Here is an 18819-nt window from a genome sequence, read left to right as displayed (position 1 = left end):
ACACTCAACGTAGCACCAATAAGAATCAATATAAAATGTACCAGATCAGCTATCTACAAAGTTGATCCATATCGCTCATGGTTTATGAGTATGTGGTTGAGGATATTGTCTCTGAAAGCAAGAAGGGAGAAAAAAATAAAAAGTACAGATTACCTTAGTAAAGGGGTCAAGGCTGGAAATGTTGATTAGGAAATCTGGTTTAAAGTGATGAGGTTTATGGATCTCTGATAGGTTTTTAAAAAAGAAATAGACTGCTCTCTATCTATAATTCTGTCTCTATTTTGCTTGGTAGTTCAGTTTGTTCATTAAATGCCACATCTGAGTGAAATCATATGATACTTGTCTGTTGGTGATGTTGATGGTCTTGGGGTGTGGTGTAGGGATGGAGTGAAAAAGAAAAAAATAATAGAGAAAACCCATGAACATTGACAACACTGTGGTGATTTCTGTAATGTGAGGGGTTGTGTGGCAATGGAAGAGACAATAGAAGGGATACATGTGAATGGAAAGAAAAAAAAGAGAAGTAGCATAGAAAAAAAAGAAAATTGTGAACCTGGATGACGAACTATGGAGGATCAATACAATATTCTATCTTCTTCTGTTTCTGTTAGATAATCAACACTAATAAAAGAGAAAAATGGTAATTGGCGTACGAGCTACCCTTTTCATTGGCTAATCAGGGCTATATGCAAATTAACTGCCAACAAGATGGCGGTTAATTTGCATATGTAGGCACAATGCAGGGAGGCGAAAGGGAAAGCAGGAAGAAGCCCCCTGCCACTGACAGTGATCGGAAACCCAGGGGGGAGCTAAGAGCTGGGGGGGCAGGGCCCTGCCCCCCAGCCATGATCGGAGAATCAGGTGCCTTTTCCGCCCTGGCCAGTGATAGCAGGAAGTAGGGGTGGAGCCAGCGATGGGAGCTGGGCACGGTCTAAGCTGGCAGTCCCAGGAGCTAGGGGTCCCTTGCCTGGGCCTAAAGCGAAGCCCACGATCGTGGGGCCGCTGCAGCTGCAGGTCCCCGCTGCCCAGGCCGGACGCCTCAGCCAGAGGCATCCTGCAGGGGCAGGGGCGGAGCCCGCGTGATCGCAGCGCCCCCCCGCTGCCACTGCAGGTCCCCGCTGCCCGGGCCGGACGCCTAGGCCAGATCGTCAGGCCTGGGCAAGGGGCTGATCCTGCGATTGGAGGGTGATGGGGGTCAACGCCTGAGGGCTCCCAGTATGTGAGAGGGGGCAGGCTGGGCTGAGGGACACTCCCCCCCACACACACCCAGTGCATGAATTTCGTGCACCGGGCCCCTAGTCTTTATAATAAAAGGTTAAAAAAGGATCCTTTTAGGTGACCACTGTCTCTATCTGCTGCTAGACTAGAACTCCCCTAATTCATTTTTCAGAGTATTCCTCTTCTACATCTGTCTGAATTTGATTTTATCAGTTTTGATCTTATCAGCTTTCGGTATTTTAGGGATTCTTAGGTTGATGCTATTATCTTCCTGTCTTTTAGAAAGTCCTCATAATTTCTGTTGTATTGATTATATACTTATTTTCATATGACAAGTATATAATCTCTAGCCATATTTTTAACTTAAATATTCAAAACATCAGATTTAAGTTATTAACTTAAATATTCAAAGACCATCAGATTATAAAAGAAGGTATGGAGTTTCTTAAACTTGTTACTTCTTACCCTCAACTTCAATGTAGTTCTAGTCCATGGCTTTCAACAGAAAAATAACCAAATAACCATGCTACCACTTCATACCCCTCAAAACAAGCAAAAATAATGATAAAGATAAATAAAAATGGAATTGAAAGAGTCGAGGACTGTACATCATGGTCACTGTTTAGAAATGCACTGTGGTTGGAGGACCAGAGGGAGAGTGTGCATGTGGTCATTGTTATCAGTGGCTGCTGAGAAGTAAAGCATTAAAGGACTAAAAAAGATGACCCTCGAAAATTTTTAGTGCAATTGTAGGATTGAAATTCTGATTCTTATACAAAAGAAAAGAATGAGTGATGAAAATATGAATATACGGGTGAGACCTTGTAGTAAAGAATGTTAGAGTTTAATGGAAGGGAACAATAGGACGATAAAAAAAAGCTTCACAAATCAAGTAAAAGTTATGTTTGTTATATATTATAGAGAAGACGCTTTGTTTAAAGAAAAAAGTGTTTAATAGAAAAGGAGAAATTGAAACCTATGGAAGAAAGCTTACAGAGAATGAGAGTCTTTATCTCATTCAAAGTCAGATTATCATCCTAAGGGAAAGAGAAGAAAAAAAAAAGGGTGGGGGGAAATACATGTATATGGAAAGAAAACTCCAGAAGAACAACAATTAATCCAAAAAATACAAACAACAAACACCCAGAGATGAATGCAAACAACAAATAAAAACTAATCCAAAAAATCCAAACAACAAACATCCAAACAACAAACACCCAGATGAATCTGAGGAGGTAGAGCTCTCTCTAGGCCAGTGGTACTCAACCTTCCTAATGCCGCGACCCTTTAATACAGTTCCTCATGTTGTGGTGACCCCAACCATAACATTATTTTCATTGCTACTTCATAACTGTAATTTTGCTACTGTTTTGAATCATAATATAAATATCTGATATGCAGGATGTATTTTCATTGTTACAAATTGAACATAATTAAAGCATAGTGATTAATCACACAAAAATGTAATTATATACGTGTTTTCTGATGGTCTTAGGTGACCCCAGTGAAAGGGTCATTCGACCACCAAAGAGGTCTCGACCCACAGGTTGGTGACCCACAGGTTGAGAACCACTGCTCTAGGCAATCAATTTTTTACCTTTCCATCCTCCACAGATAGCCTCACCAGCTGTGTTAAATTTGCCAATCCCAGGTGGATGTTATTCAGTTCAGCTGTTCCTTCTATCTGCTCTGTGAGAAGGCACAGGACCCATCTGCGTATTCAGCATTGCTTTGTCTTTTCCTGGACAAATTTTTAGGCGCCCATGGCTAGGGAGGCTGGAGTTTTGGTGGTTATGGGTTCGCAAGCTGAGACAGCTGGTCCCTGGAGGTTGTGGTTGTAGGTTCCCGGGAGGCACCCGAAGTCTCCCCAGTTGAAGGTAAGGCTGGGCTTCCAATCACAGCCACTCTTCCCTTCAAGATGACACATTCTCTGTGTCAGAGTCAGTCACTCCGGGAGAGATTTCAACAGTAGTAGAAGCTGCCGGGCCAGGGAAGCCTCGTCCACCAGTTCCCAACAGTCCTGTGGAATATAGCTGTTCCTCGCTCACAAATACAGACACTCCCTGCACATCCAGACACTATCGTGCAGCTTGCTGTCCCTTCAGCAGCCATCTTAGATTTCTCTCTGTCCTAAGTATATTTTTCTTGCAGTCAATCAATTCTTACTTATTTTGCTACCAATTGTCTTTTTATTGAAATCTTTCCTTCAAGAAGACAAGTACCGAGATCTGGTCATTTCGCTGGTAACCTATTTTCTTTCCTAGTTTTACCTGACCCGTCAGCACTATTGAAATTTTTTTTAATGCATCTGACAGTGTTTAGCACATTGTTTCCCCTTGAAATTGCTGCCTCTCTTTTGTGATGTGAGACCCTACTGTTCTCCTCTGTCTCACACATGGACTCTGCCCATCCTATCAGGTGGGTTCTCATTCTTCACCTCTTGCCCTCTCATTGCACATGACTCCCTGGCAGCTCCATGTGTCTCCAAGGCTCAGCTAATCTGTAACTACAATCTACACCAAGCATGTCAAACTCAAAGGCTAACATGGGCCAAATAAAGAAGGTTTAAGATTATGTGGGCCGCAAAGAAACAAAACCTTCAATTTTCATAGATACATTCGTTTATTTTGATGGAGATGTGCTGAATACAAAGGGCTAAAATAAATGAGTAATTGTTAACATAAAATAATAGAACATTTTAATAAAAGTTAATATTTTTTCTTGAATATGAACTTACCAGACACAGAATAACTGCACAAATTAATAAGCATAATGCAAATAAACCTTTTTCTTGTTCTCTAAAAGCAAAATATTTCCTATTGTGTGCACAAAACAAGTCATTATAGGACTAATGACATGGCAATCAGCTGCTAAAATATTCACTGCTGCTATTAGTGGAGAGAAATGGTGTGCCTGCGCATAAGGCATGTGAGGGAAATGAATGCAACGCAATTATAGTAATCTGTCATTAGCGAATGTTGTAGTTCGTTATTAATAACTAGAGGCCTGGTGCAGTTTCATGCACATTGAAAGGAAATTAATTAGAAGGTGGCTGGCAGGGTGGGACGGGACAAGACAGACTGGACACACCCTGGAGCCAACTTCCATGGTCCCTCCCTGGCCAGCCAGACCTAGGACAATGCTGGGGCTTGAAGGGGGAGTGAGTGGGGTCTCACAGACTGAACTGCGGGGATCGGGTCGAAACTGGCAGTCTGACATCCCCCGAGGGGTCCCGGAGGGTGAGAGGGCACTCTGCAAAGTTGCAGTCACTTGACAGCTCCTGCATTGAGTATCTGCGTCCTGGTGGTCAGTGCACATCATAGCTCCCCATTGTAGCATCTGCCCCCTGGTGGTCATTGTGCATCATAGCTACTGGTGAAATGGTCGAATGGTCGGATGGTTGCTTAGGCTTTTATATGTGTAGATTATGTATAACAGGATATTATAAAAATTGTTACTACATTTTTATTAAAACATTTCTTACATATCGTTATATTGGCTGGGTCCCAAAAATATTCATTGTGGGCTCATACTGCCCGCAGGTGGTGCATTTGACATGCTTGATCTACACTCTATGCCTGAGCTCCAGGCCTGTCTGTCTAATTGCTTACTAGGTTTTTCTATGTGGATGTCTGTAGGGCCTTTAAACTAAGTATGACCTAGAACTGAAATGGTTACTTCTCTGACCTCATAAAACTTCTAGCTCCTCTCCTGTGTCCTCTCTAAAGCTTGATAATACTGTCAACCCTAGTCCCTTAAGCTAGAAAACAAGGAGTCTTTACCTTAAATCCTCAGTGGGCATTCCCTGTATTAACAAAACAAAGCCATATTTATCTTTTCCCCTCCAGACCTGCTCTCCTTCAGTTTTTGCCACCATGGCCTTCAGAAATTTGAAACCAGTTCATAGTTTCCCCTACTTAATATTCTACCAGAGCCAACCATCTTGCCAGGATTAAGTTAGAAATCCTTAGTTTAGTGCAAAACTTCCTTATTGGTTTCTGCCAACTCTCCAGTTTTGTTGGTTTAATATGTAAATTATCTCCCACAAGAACCTTGCTTGCATGAATTGGCATTGCTTTTTATTTGAGCTATGTCCTAACCTTAATCTCTCTTTTTCAGATTGCAAAATCCTAGAGGGCAAGTAATGATTGCTTTATGGTTTATTAAATTTTTGAAAGCCTAACAGAGAGCCTCGCCTCCTGAGTGCAGCCCTCTGTTCCACACCATTGCCTGCCTGCCTGCTAAGGGCTGAGAAGGCAAAAAAAAAAAAAAAAAGGAAGACAGGAATCCTGTGAGTCTGGTCATCTCTGCCAGCCAGCGGCTGTGTGACCTGGGTCAAAACACCTGACTTTCAGTTTCCTCCTCTGTAAAATAAGCTACTTGAAGGGAATCTGGAAATGGTCATTAGGTGTCCTCAAACTGTTTTATGTCTGTGGTCAGAGTCCTGGGCTCATGTGACATCGTAGCCATACACCAGCAGGAAGCACTGACTAAAATGTGCTGAGAAATCCATTCTAGGTCCTATCTTGAAAGTTTATTTTGCTTTGTTTCAGCAAATATTGGAGATGAAGGTCATGGTAGAGTGAATGCAGCTTCATCTATTCAGTGGGATATTTTCCCAGGGCATTCGAGTTGATTAATGTCTTCATTTGTCTACACAGGAATCCTCCCTCAGCATTCCACACAGAGACCAAGCCATTCACCCTTCAGGGAGGACAAGAAACTTCTCTTTACAGTCCTTTGGCCAGGACCACTTTTCTTAGGTCCAACTGAAATTCTCTGGCTGAAATGAGCTCTTTTTAGCCTGTCTTAAGTGAGGATGAATGGCAGGTTGGGGGACTCTGCAAGACAACCCATGGCCAGAGGGATTCTGACAATGAATCACAGATGGATCAAGGATACACTAATGTTTTTACCAAGGAACATACACAGCCCTTCATATCCCTCAGAGGAGCTTGCTGTTTTGGAGATGCCAGTTTACTTGTGGAGTACAAAGGTAGGTGATAACTGGATGACAACATTCAGCGCACAGGTGTTGAGCCCTACGACATGTCAGGCACTGTGCCAGGGGCTGAGGACACTACAATCAGCACAATGTAGCACCTGCCCTCATAAGGGACAGAGAGATGGACAAGTGAATAGGCAATTACAATAAAGTACGCCAACTACTAAACTTAGGGGTGAGCGTGGTAGCTAAAGGGACACATCAGAGGGGACCCTGTCTCGTCATGGGCTGACTTGGGGAGCTGCCTGAAGGAGGTGATACCACAGCATTGTTCTGAAGGACAGGTGGATATTTGTAAGCCAGACAGAGGAACTTTCCAGGGGTGTGATGGAGCATAGTTTATGTGGGGAAGTGTAGATAGTCCAATACAGTTAGAATGAATAGAGAGCACAAGAAATAAGGCTCAAGGGTGGATGGTAAAGGGGCTGCATACTAAGGACTGGACTTCTTGAGGGCACTGGGAAGCCAGTGCAGGACTAAAGGGAAGTCCTTGTTTGGGAAGGACAGTCTGCCTGCTGTGTGGGTATAGATGGGAAGAGGGTCAGGATTGGAGACCTGGACACTAGTTGGGAAGCTTCTGCCCTGGGTGGAAAAGATGTGATGGCGGGGAAGGGCCTGTAATAAAGAATAGAGCCACCGTTGTCTAATAATTATTCACCTTACTAACTATGGATATGCTTTCTTACAGACCCCAGGAAGCTGGAGAATGGAACAAGGCTGAAAAAGGATTAGATGCCTTGATGGGTCCATTACTCAGAAAAGAAATACATTTTGAGAACAGACCAAGGATAGGACACGTTTTTATTTGGTTGTTGACCCTAAACCCTTCTGGGCATTTTTCTCAGAAACTTTGACCATTCAGGAAACAGCTGAGCTGTTTGTAACATAATAGAAGTTTAGCCACCTTGTTATCAGACTTTGAGCTCCTGAATGCTTGACTGCAGACCCTCCCCTCCTCTTTCCAGGTTACACTTGCAGCTCACAGCTACATGTAGCTATCTTCTCCCCCTGTGTGTATATAATCAGCCAACTGGTGCGGGGAGTCAGAGCAGAATTTTCAGGGTGACAGACAGCTTTCCCCACACTGCCGGCATTATTGGAATAATGCTCGTATATGATTCAACCCTGTCTCTGCTTAATTTGGCTCAAGTAGTGACAGGCAGCCATTGTGTCCGGTTTCAGATGTATACATGTTTTAACACCATGTGTTGAAAAGACTATCCCTTCTCTTTGACTTACCTTGTCACCTTCATAGGAAATTAACTGACAATACATGTATCCATCTTTTCCTGGAATCTATGCTGCTCAATTGGTCTATATGTCTATTTTTTTCATTTTATTGCACTGTCTTAATTACTATACCTTTATAGTAGGTCTTGAAATAAGGTAGTTTGAATTCTCCAAATTGGCTCTTTTTCAAAATTGTTTTCACTACTACTTTGCTTGTCCATATAAATTTAAGAAGCAGTTTGTCAATTTATTTATATTTATTTATTATTTTATAAAATATATTTTATTGATTTTTTACAGAGGGGAAGGGAGAGGGATAGAGAATCAGAAACATCAATGAGAGAGAAACATTGATCAGCTGCCTCCTGCACACCCCCTACTGGAGATGTGCCCGCAACCAAGGTACAAGCCCTTAGCCGGAATCAAACCCGGGACCCTTTAGTCCACAGGCTGACGCTCTATCCACTGAGTCAAACCAGTTAGGGCTATTTAAAAAAAAAAAAAAAAAAAAAAAAAGGTGCTAGGAATCTTAGCAGAATTGCATTAAATCTAGAGAAACATTTTGGAAGAACTGACGTCTTAGCAATATTGAGTCTTCTGATCTATGAGCACAATATATATCATCATTTATTTAGGTATCATTAATTTATCTCATCAATACTTATCAATAATCATCAATACTTGCACATATGTTTAGATTTGTCCTTAAATATTTTGTTTCTTTTTTTAGTTTTCTATTTTTCTTTTCTTTTTAAATCATTTTTATTGATTTCAGAGAGGAAGGGAGGGAGAGAGAAAGAGAAACATCAATTAAGTGAGAGAATTATCTATAGGCTGCCTCCTGCATGCCCCACACCAGGGATGGACCCTCTAACCCAGTCATGTGTCCTGTTAATGCTCAACCACTGAGTCATGCCGGCCAGGAAATATTTTGTTTCTTAATACAATAATAAAGGATGTTGTTGTTGTTTTTATTTCAATTTCTGATTGTTTTATTGCTAGTATATAAAAATAACATTGATCTTTTAAAGATTGATTTTGAATTCTGTGTTCATACTAAACTCACATATTAGTTTTATTAGTTTAAGCATTGTTTGGGGGCTCAGTTAGTGTTACTCAGTGGTTGAGTATCAACCCATGAACCAAGAGGTCACTGGTTGGATTCCCAGGCAGGGCACATGACTGGGTTGTAGGCTCAATCTCTAGTAGGAGGCATGCAGGAAGCAGCCGATGGGTGATGTTTCTCTCTCATAGAAGTTTCTATCTCTCTTTTCCTTTCCCTTCCTCTCTTTCTAAAAATCAGTAAAAAGCATATTTTTTAAAAAAATTGTTTATGGAACTTTCTGTATTCAGAACATGCCATCTGTGAATAGAACCTGTGTTATCTGTCTATTTCTTCTAGGTATCATATAAAAAGATTTTACTTTTTATCCATTCTTTTGTCCTTTGGTTTGATTTTATTGATTTTTTTTTTTTTCAAAGAGAAGAAGTAAAGGGAGGGAGAGAGAAATATCAATGTGAGAGAGAAATATTGATTGGCTGCCTCCCACATGAAACTTGAACCCACAACCTGGGCATGTGCACTGACCTGGAATCGAACTGGTGACCTTTCAGTGCACAGGACTATGCTCAATAAACAGGGCTCTGCCTTTAAATAGACTGTTTAAACCATTCACATCTAAAGTAATTAATATGGCCCAAACCGGTTTGGTTCAGTGGATAGAGCGTCGGCCTGCGGACTGAAGGGTCCCGGGTTCGATTCCGGTCAAGGGCATGTACCTGGGTTGCGGGCACTTCCCCAGTGGGGGATGTGCAGGAGGCAGCTGGTCGATGTTTCTCTCTCATCGATGTTTCTGACTCTCTATCTCTCTCCCTTCCTCTCTGTAAAAAATCAATAAAATATATTTAAAAAATAAATAAATAAAAATAAAGTAATTAATATGCTTGGGCTTAAATCCACCATTTTGCTATTTGTTTTCTATTTTTCTCATCTGTTCTTTACTTTTTGTTTTCTCGTTCTCTGTTTTCTCTGTATTAACACTCTATTAGTTGTGTATTTAGGTTTATTACTGTCTTATTAGCTTACTTTTTTTTACCTTTTTCTGTGTGTGGTTCCTCTAGATTTTTAAATATTAATCTCCTAGGGCTTGGATTGAATACCATGAATGCTCAACAAAGACTCGTCACTGACTGGTTAGAACTCAAACATGTCCTCGCTCTGTGTCATCTCTGGGAACTGTTCAACTAATAGGTCCCTCATCTTACTTGTGTGGCATTATGGAGTTTCACATTTCAGTATTTAGTCATAGTCAAGAGGACTCCTATGCACATTACTGGGACTGTGTTACTACTAGCTCCTGCTTCCTGGGACCTGCCATACAATATCCAGCTTCCTTAGCCTTCTGGTGCTGTGATTTCAATCTGTTTAACTCAATGAGACTGATGTGTTCTGCTTGGTTTTCCCTCCCTGCACCTCAGAAAAGCCAGATTTTCCCACTGTTGGGCTCCCCTGGCAAAGCATATTCTAAAGAACAGATGGCAGGCCACTGGCACTCAAGTTCCTAATGTTTGTTGTTCCATAATTCACAGAGTAATCCTTGGACTTCCAGGCTGGATTTGGGGAGGAGTTTACCCCTGGAATGAGGGGCTTCAACATCCAGCTATCGTTATTCCTATGTCCTTGTTTCAAAGAAGGTTGCTGCCATTTTAGTATCAGGAAAAGATTTAAGGATACAGCCCTGCAAAAGCAAATTTCAGAATTCTTAATCTTGATCCTACTTGCATGACCTAAAAAAAATAAAAAATAGGAACAGCTGAAACCAGTTTGTTTCAGAGGATAAAGTGTCGGCCTGCGGACTGAAAGGTCCCAGGTTCGATTCCGGCCAAGGGCATGTACCAGGGTTGTGGGCACATCCCCAGTAGGAGATGTGCAGGAGGCAGCTGATCAATGTTTCTCTCTCATTGATGTTTCTAACTCTCTATCTCTCTCCCTTCCTCTCTGTAAAAAATCAATAAAATATATTTTTACAAAAAATAAAAATAAAAAATAGGAACAGTGTTTGCACGTAAGAGTAATTCAGCAAATATTTTCTGAACTGTATCCTGTTAGGACATGTGATTATAGCCCCACCTGGGCTAATCCCAACTTTTGGCAAAGTTACCTGACTCTCAAGAATGCTAAAGAAGGCTGTCAGTTCCCCAGGAGCAAGTTTTAACATACTCTAGTTACCTCATGCAGTTCACACCCTTACACTTAAGAAATCCAGTGTTCAACTACAACAAGACTGTGCACAAAGCCCACAAAGGGGTGCACCAAGAGGGTCCACCTCAGGTAATTGGGGAGGCTGAGCCACTGGGCCCTATAGGACATCTAGCACACAAAGCCACTCTACCAACACAGGGAAGCATAAAAAATGCGGAGACGAAGAAACAGGTCACAAATGACAGAAATGGAGGAAAGCAATATAGAGTTCAAAACCACACTTTTAAGGTTTTTCAAGAACGTTCTAGAAACCGCTGATAAATTTAGTAAGACCCTCAAAAAGACTGGTGAGACCGCCGATAAATGTAGTGAGACCGTCAAGAAATCTAGTGAGACCCTTGAGATTATGAAAAAGGACTAACTAGAAATTAAGCATACACTGACTGAAATAAAAAATATTATGCAGAATTCCAACAGCAGACTAGAGGATCTCAAGAATCAAGTCAAAGATTTGAAATACGAAGAAGCAAAAAACACCGAACCGGAAAAGCAAAATGAAAAAAAGAATCCAAAAATACGAAGACAGTGTAAGCAGCCTCTGGGACAGCTTCAAGCGTACCAACATCAGAATTATAGGGGTGCCAGAAGAAGAGAGAGAGCAAGATATTGAAAACCTATTTGAAGAAATAATGACAGAAAACTTCCCCTACCTGGTGAAAGAAAGAGACTTACAAGTCCAGGAAGCGCAGAGAACCCCAAACAAAAGGAATCCAAAGAGGACCACACCAAGATACATCATAATTAAAATGCCAAGAGCAAAAGACAAAGAGAGAATCTTAAAAGCAGCAAGAGAAAAACAGTCAGTTACCTACAAGGGAATACCCATACGACTGTCAGCTGATTTCTCACCAGAAACTTTGCAGGCCAGAAGGGAGTGGCAAGAAATATTCAAAGTGATGAATACCAAGAACCTACAACCAAGATTATTTTACCCAGCAAAGCTATCATTCAGAATTGAAGGTCAGATAAAGAGCTTCACAGATAAGGAAAAGCTAAAGGAGTTCATCACCACCAAACCAGTGTATCCTTTAAGAAGAGGAGGAAGAAGAAAAAGGTAAAGATACAAATTATGAACAACAAATGCACATCTATCAACAAGTGAATCTAAAAATCAAGTGAATAAATAATCTGATGAACAGAATAAACTGGTGATTATAATAGAATTAGGGGCATAGAAAGGGAGTGGACTGACTATTCTTGGGGGGAAAGGGGTGTGGGAGATGCGGGAAGAGACTGGACAAAAATCATGCACCTATGGATGAGGACAGTGAGGGGGGTGATGGCGGAGAGTGGGGTGGGAACTGGGTGAAGGGGAGCTATTGGGGGGAAAAAGAGGAACAACTGTAATAATCTGGACAATAAAGATTTAATTTTTAAAAAAAAGCTTAAGTGACTGGTTGCTATGACACGCACTGACCACCAGGGGACAGATGCTCAACACACAGGATTGGGCTCTCTCCTGTCTGGATCAGGCCTGCGGGGATTGGGCGGAAACTGGCTACTGGACCCCACTAGTGCATGAATCCGTGCATTGGGCCTCTAGCATAGTTAATAATATTGTAATAGCTATGCATGGTGTCAGATGCGTACTAGACTTATTGGGGTGATCATTTCATAGGTTAGATAAATGTCTATTATGCTGTACATTGAAACTAATAAAACATTGTATGTCAACTGTAATTGAAAAATAAAAAAACAAACAAACAAACAAACAAGCAAAGAAATCCAGTGTTCTGGCCCCATCTACAAGGAATACAGAAGAGGCTGCTTTCGGCAATGCAATTTAGGACCCTGGGCCAGGAGCAGCTGGGTTGACTGATGATACTGCTGGTTCTCAGAACCTTTTTAACCTTTTGTTGAGATCGCAGCTGGAAGGGCTTCCCTCTGTAGACTGTGTCCTGGCTTCCCTGTCTGCTGGTTGCCAGCTGGATTTGGGAATTGGGAGGCACTGAGGGGAGGATTAGAAATGGAGGGAGGTGTCCGGGTGTGTTTCCCTCCTTTTTTGAGGAAGGCAACAGCAGCTTCTATCTTGTCAGTACTTCTAACTCTCACCCAGAGGGCCCACCATGCCTGCAGCCCCTGCCAGGGACGCCCCCACGAGCTCTGGGCTGAAATTGGCCTGTGGCTTCCTTGTCTCAGCTACATGAGCAGCAAGCAGTGGCTGCCTGTTTCTGCGAACCTCTGGTGGCTCCATCGTTCCCTGGTTGGCTTCCCAGATGCTCCCACAATTTGAATACCAGTTCCCCACATTGCATTTCCCCCATTTACTAGTAAATAGTCAGCATGGTTTCTTTCTTCCTGGCTGGCTCATGGCTGGAGCTGTGCCCTCAAAGTGTCTCCTGCAATCGTGTGTGAAATCTCCCTAGGGCTGTTACCTCGCACGTGTTCATGTTCCCTCCCTGTGGACGCTGGTCACGCCAGCCTGCTGTGCTGCTGCCTTCCTTGTGATTAGATATGTCGCTCAGGGGAGCATGGCTGTACCTGCTGAAAACTGTCACTGCTGTAATCAATAGGGCCTTGAGGGGAGGGATGAAAATTGCTGTTACTCTGCTCCTGTGTGAGATGGGTCTGTCAGTTCCCCAGAGCTGAGCACAGTGTAGGATGCAACTTTTAATAAGAATTTAGAAACAGTTTGGAGTTCACAGAATCTCAGGACAGAGAATAACACAACTAGCCAATGTAACTATGCTCAGAGGTCAATCACATTCATTCCACAAATATTTATCGCGCACCACCTACATGCTGGGAGCTTCTCTGGCTGCACGGGGCAGTGTTGGATAATGCAATATGCTTGAAAACATAAATGATTCGGTAAGATCTTCTCAGAGAGTGGCAATTGTGCCGAAGAAATTAAAACAGGTATGAGATGAAGAAGAGCTATTTTGAGTAGAGTGATCCAGCAGAGAAGACCTCTCTGAGGAGGTGACCCTGGAACTGAGACCCAAGTCGGGGGAAGAATGGAGTCCCATGCAGCTCTGGGGGATCCTCAGCTGGGACTTCAAGTCTTGCATGGCTCAGTTGGTCTCCTAGCTGACAACTTGGCGACGGCCTTGTCATAATGTTCCAGCCGCAGGGCGTAAGTATAAGGAGACCCCGTGTTGAGCTGCAGTCTCTGCTTGCAATGGAAGCCCTGGGACAGGCAGGCAGAGGCCCAGAGCAGGAGGCCTCAGCTGCCCTGGGGACTGGTTGGGGAGTCAGGGCAGAGAGCAGCCTCAGAACAGAGGCAGGGTGTTGAGAATGACCTTGCCCCTGTGGGCCAGTGAGAAGGGGCATGGACTTAACCAGATTCTTTAGGGGTCATGTTAACAGCCCAAAGGCCATCTTTGTCTGTTCTGTTCATATGGGTGGTGGAGTCAAGTTGAAATGGGTTCCAAGTCTATCCGTGAAAGTTTCTTTTTATTGTTTCACAATGGATTCCCACCTGTACAGGCAGGATTCTGTCTGTGGGTGACATTGTATCCCCATGCAAGGTATATTCACATCTTTCTCATGACCCTGAGTCACTCTTTGCTTCAGAGAACTCATTGAACTTTGTCCTCTCTTTAGTTAAATCTCCTTTTAGAATAACTTGGACTGCATCCAATTCTTCTTAGCTTTTGTTTCAATAATTATTGTTCTTCCCTTCCAGCTAAATTCTTGAAAATAATCCTGTGTTTTCTCAGATGGTATTTGATGCTGAAGGGCTGGTACACCTGTTCCTCCTGTGTGGTAACTGACTCAGCATGGGAAAGAAAAATTCTCTCATTCTGTCGTCCTAGCTGCTGGGCCCTGAGAGAAAACTCAGCAAGCATCTCTCTCGGTGCAGCTACAGGGTGGTGCTGACAAATGGGATTTGCTCTGGGAGGAAAAAAGTCTTACTTTGTCCTTTTAGGACTTGGGTACTGTGGTTAGCAGTTATTATTCAGTACTGGCTTTCGTGGGAAATAGAAGAGGGAGTAAGTAAGGGGGAGAAAACGTGCACCAACATCCAGAAAAATTAGAAATTGTAGATTCTCAAAGGAGGAGGGGGGTTAGGAGTCTGTTATACAGATGAAGAAATGTCGCAGTGCCATCGCTTCATACTTAGCAAAGGTCTGCACTAGCTACTCCTCTCAATCAGTGTTTCTCATCATATAACATGATCTTCATTCTCTATATTAATCAGTTCATTATCTTGCTAATGGAATGTCATCTCTACAAAGGCAGAGATTACTTTGTGTGTGTTTTTCATAATGCCTATAACTGTGCCTTGCACATTATAGCTACTCAATTAAATATGTATTTTAACGAAGTACACTTTCATACAATTCTTGAATATTCAGACATCATTATAAAACCATATAGAGGCCGTTGTAAAAGTATCTCTAACACACTTGGGATGGGCTACCTGCCTTCTATCACATGGTCTCCTAGGAATCTTTATGTCCTATCTCCTTATGCTGAATTATAACTGCCTTTTAACCTGTCTCCCTGAATTAGTTTCAAGCTGCTAATCCTATCTAATATAGAGGGAATATGCTAATTGACCCTCATACTGTCACAAAGATGGCGGCACCCACAGCCAATAAGGAGGGAATATGCTAATTGATTGCCCTGCCCTCAAAGATGGCAGCACCCACAGTCACTAGATGGCGGCACCCAATCCTTTCTGCCTCCGGAGTGCCCCATTCCCCTCAGCCCCCAAGCTGCCCAGGGCCGCCCAAGGCTCAGGTAACCAGGGCCTGCCCAGGCTTGTGCTGCCAGCAGTGGCAGCAGCAGAGGTGTGATGGAGGCATTGCCTTCCCCTGATCACCAGGTCGCCTCCTGCCCATGAGGGCTCCCAGACTGTGAGAGGGGCAGGTTGGGCTGAGGGACCCACCGCTTCCAGTGCATGAATTTTTATGCACTGGGCCTCTAGTTTTGTAATAATTTGTTATGTAGCAGGACACAGCTGAGCTGGATCCTCTACTGAGATTCCTCAATGGGCTGCAGCCAAGGTGTCAGCCGAAGCTGGGGTCACATCTGAAGACTCAGCTGGGGAAGGGTCTCCATCCAAGGTGGTGATGGACAGAATTCAGTTCCTTGGGGACTGTTAGCATGAAGGCCTCAGTTGCTTGCTGGGTGGTATCCAAAAGCTACCCCCAAATCCTTGCCATGTAGGCCTTTCTAACATGGCCCCTTATTTTATCCAAGTATGCCAGCTGAGAAACAATAGGGTTTATTAGTGAAGAAGATATCACAATCTCGTATAACCTAGTAATAGAAATCATATCCCTTTACTTTATAATATTCTATTAGTTTGAAGCAAGTACTACCCACACTCAAGGACAGAGTGTTACACCAAGGAATAAATACCAGGAGGCAGGGACTTGGGCCTTCTTGATGGACCCATTGTTCCTCTAATGGACCCTAAGCTCCTTAAGAGCCTCCTCTCTCACTGGCAGCCTTTGAGAAATCTTAGAAAATAGGAGAGGTATGATCTTTTCAGTTGTAAAGGGAAGCTGGATTATTCAAAACGTACCGTCAGGCGTGATATCAATCTCTAAAAATGTTTTAGGATGATGTTTACATGCAAGTTTTATGAGACCTTCACAGCAGAGAAGTAGGGAGCCTGGGAGGCTGGGCGGACTTTACTGAGGAAGAAATTGACACATAAGTTCCTGGGCTGAAGAATCAGGAAGGAAGGAACCATGTCTCTGTACTTCAACAAGGCATTTAGTGCAAAATACAGGTCAATCATGCAAGGGAGAAGGATTAGGTTAATTGATAACCTGTTGAATGGCGGTCTCAAGGTTATTAACATCAATAGAGAGAATTTTCTTGTGGCCTGACACAGAACTTAGCCCTAATTTTACAATGAAAATATAGAAGGTACACACATCAAATGTATAGCTGTGATAAATACTGAATACATGGAATAATAGAATCTGGTGGAATTCTGAATTTGACCAGCCAGAGGGATGGGTTGAAACAAGATACATTAGGATGTCGCATCCTGTGGTTGGCTGCAGAACACCAACTGTGCAAATAAACACAGCATGGGGGAAGCTTGGCAGAATGGCAGCATTAAACACAGCAACACTAAGGATGCTCTCACTTAGGGGTTTTATCTAGCAGAAGTTTCCTATTAGTTGAGAGTGTAATTTCACTAATGGAGTTTTCTGAATGGTATTAATAGACGCTATAGCAATGTGAGGACACATGGGAAAGAGTGATTACCCCTCCAGGAGGTCATAAGCATACGGATTGGAGCACATGCTTTTAGGATAAGTCAGGGTCATAGGGCTGATGAGAACAAGGGGCTGCTTGAGTAGGCTGTTCCACGAGGAGGCAAAGCTGAAACAAAGGCCAATTTGTTTTCAAAATTTGTTTACAGAAATTTACCCTGGATGTCAGACAATTATTTTCTTGCCAAAAATATTAAAAGAAAATGACACAGAGAATCAGAAGGTGGAGTGAGGTTTTGTTATGGGGCAAAAGATAATGAAATTGGGGGCTGGGGTTCCTAAGGAATTTTGTTATGTGTGCTGGAGACCAGGCATTGAGCTCATTTCAAGAAATTCTGGACACCAAGGAAGCATAACAAAATGCGGAGACAAAGAAACAGGACAAAATTGTCAATGGAAGATATAGAGTTCAGAACCACACTTTTAAGGTCTCTCAAGAACTGTTTAGAAGCTGTCGATAAACTTAATGAGATCTACACGAAAACTAATAAGACCCTCGATCTTATATTGGGGAACCAACGAGAAATTAAGCATACACGGACTGAAATAACGAATATTATACAGACGCCCGACAGCAGACCAGAGGAGCGCAAGAATCAAGTCAATGATTTGAAATGCGAGGAAGCAAAAAACATCCAACCGGAAAAGCAAAATGAAAAAAGAATCCAAAAATGCGAGGATAGTGTAAGGAGCCTCTGGGACAGCTTCAAGCGTACCAACATCAGAATTATAGGGGTGCCAGAAGATGAGAGAGAGCAAGATATTGAAAACCTATTTGAAGAAATAATGACAGAAAACTTCCCCCACCTGGTGAAAGAAATGGACTTACAGGTCCAAGAAGCGCGGAGAACCCCAAACAAAAGGAATCCAAAGAGGACCACACCAAGACACATCATAATTAAAATGCCAAGAGCAAAAGATAAAGAGAGAATCTTAAAAACAGCAAGAGAAAGAAACTCAGTTGCCTACAAGGGAATACCCATACGACTGTCAGCTGATTTCTCAACAGAAACTTTGCAGGCCAGAAGGGAGTGGCAAGAAATATTCAAAGTGATGAATACCAAGAACCTACAACCAAGATTACTTTATCCAGCAAAGCTATCATTCAGAATTGAAGGTCAGATAAAGAGCTTCACAGATAAGGAAAAGCTAAAGGAGTTCATCACCACCAAACCAGGATTATATGAAATGCTGAAAGGTATCCTTTAAGAAGAGGAAGAGGGAGAAAAAGGTAAAGATACACATTATGAACAACAAATATGCATCTATCAACAAGTGAATCTAAGAATCAAGTGAATTAATAATCTGATGAACAGAATGAACTGTTGATTATAATAGAATCAGGGACATAGAAAGGGAATGGACTGACTATTCTTGCGGGGGAAAGGGGTGTGGGAGATGTGGGAAGAGACTGGACAAAAATCGTGCACCTATGGATGAGGACAGTGGGTGGGGAGTGAGGGCGGAGGGTGGGGCGGGAACTGGGAGGAGGGGAGTTATGGGGGGGAAAAAAAAAGAGGAACAAATGTAATAATCTGAACAATAAAGATTTAATTAAAAAAAAAAGAAATTCTGTATAAAGTCTTTGTTGATGATATTTTGTTGTTAATCCTGATCCCAGGACATTTTTTTTTTTTACATTGATTTTTTAGAGAGATTGGAAGGGAGGGAGGGAAAGAGGGAGAGAGAGAGAGAGAGAGAGAGAGAGAGAGAGAGAGAGAGAGAGACTGATGTGAGAGAGACACCTTGATTGGTTTGGTTGCCCCTGCCTCCACCTACATACCTTCATGCCCCAAAGGGTCTGGGGATGAACTTGAAACCCAGGTATGTGCCCTTGACTGGAATCAAATCTGAGACCCTTCAGTGCATGGGCTGACACTGTAACTGTTGAGAAACAATGGCCAGGGCCAACTGGTATT

This window comes from Myotis daubentonii, chromosome 1, assembly GCF_963259705.1.
Source record: "Myotis daubentonii chromosome 1, mMyoDau2.1, whole genome shotgun sequence".
Taxonomy (NCBI): Eukaryota; Metazoa; Chordata; class Mammalia; order Chiroptera; family Vespertilionidae; genus Myotis; species Myotis daubentonii.
Note: the sequence above shows the minus strand (reverse complement) of the source record.